This window comes from Porites lutea, chromosome 3 (genome assembly GCF_958299795.1).
Source record: "Porites lutea chromosome 3, jaPorLute2.1, whole genome shotgun sequence".
NCBI lineage: Eukaryota > Metazoa > Cnidaria > Anthozoa > Scleractinia > Poritidae > Porites > Porites lutea.
In genome coordinates, this window is record NC_133203.1 from 18,117,463 (window position 1) to 18,119,314 (window position 1,852).

Genomic DNA, 1,852 nt, shown 5'->3' on the forward strand with positions numbered 1-1,852 from the left:
AAAGGTAAAATTTGACGTTTTCGTAGTTTCCATGGCAACTTAAACGATTAAATACAAGCTTAAATTTTCACTTTTGCTCAGTTTCCACAAAATTTGATCATTAGATTTTCCTATAAACTTGCACACAGCTTACTATAATTAATCGTTACCATTGGAAACTTATTTAACCAAATTTTAACAGACGGGTTTTTTAAATAATCAATAATAATTGTTCTGTAATTATTAAATGTGTCACAAAATTCAACTGTTCAGCTTCCATTTTAAAGTTCTCATCTTTTAAAATACGACAAAAGTAAAAAATTCCGCCAAATTTCAAAATTTTAATGCCTAGATTTTGAGAAATCGTCTTCTGTATACCATTGCTTTTTCGCCGCCATGTTTGTCTGTCTAATTTAAAATGCGCCATCACGCGAGTTACCGCTGACCACCTCCAAAACTGTGTTCAGCCACCTTTAATTATTACGCCTCAATATTGAAAATTTTCAAGTTCATCTACTCTACAAACTTCAGTTACACTTACCGTTATCGGGGTAACAGAAACAGATATTACAAATTCAAAGATTCCTCTTGGTTTGGACCTCTCAATACCCAATTATAATTTTGATGTTCCTACGCCTCTCTCCGCTGGAGGTGTGGGAATGTATATTGTTAATTGTCTTAAGTACACAGTTATGGGAAGAAAAAGTAATTAATCTTTTCATAACCATTCATCTTGCAAACAAGAGACATCATTTGTGGAGTATTAGACAACACAAATGTCCAGAGGAATTCTTAAAAAACTATTTTGATGTAACTCTCGATAGCTTGTCTTCCTCAGATAAACCGACTTACATAATAACTGATGGCAACATAAACTTCCTACGAAACTTGTAAACATGTTCAATTATTTGCACACTTTCCAAAGCCTTTCTTTCACTCCAACAACAAACAAACCCAGAAGGGTTCACAATGCCTCAGCAACACATATTAGTGATATCCGTTCTAACAACTGATTCACATGTCTCAAGCAGCTCCCTCTTTTTTGACATGTGACCATTTTTCACAGTTTTATGTGTGCTAGCCGCTAGGTGCAAAAAGAAAATTGTCTCTTGCGACTACTCTAAATTCTCTGAAGAATTTTTCGATGATCTCTCAATTAAACTTGGATTCAATAGTTTCTGAAAGCAGTTATGTTGTTAACAAACCCTTTTCCACCTTTTATAACAAACTAAACTGGTTTGTAATAAACATGCACCACTCCAAACGATTTCTAAACGTGAAACTCAACAACCCTGAATAATATGTCTTAGGATTTCAGTCAAGAAAGGTAACAAACTTTTCTCCTCCATTGATAAAATAAAGTAGAAAATTTATAAGAATAAAATCCTAACTTTATCTCGAGTAAGTAAGATGCCATAGTACTATGATTATTTTATACTCAACTCAAACAATATAAAGAGCACTTGGACAAGTATTAATAGCAGAGCTCTCATGCGCGAAGCGTGTCAGCGGAGCACCATGGGTAAGAAAATGAAGTAATCTACCCATCCGAGAAAATTTGGTAATCATTTGACGGTACACCAAGTGTCCCTCCGCATCACAGATATACCAAAGTAAAATAACTCAATCAACAGGTATGGCAACCCAAATGCAACTCGAGGTTATTTTGGCGGGAAATTGCATAGCCACTGGCATCTTGTAAAGCAGAGACAACTAAAGAGTCAATAAAGATGAAAACGGAAAGGGGAATTTGAATTGTATCCGTGTTGTCTGAAGTACTTAGCTTAGATAATTGTTATGTCCACAAATTTGGAATATAGAGCAGGAGAAAGGCAGAGAAAAAGATAAGGTAGGCAGCAGGCCAGTGAAGCTT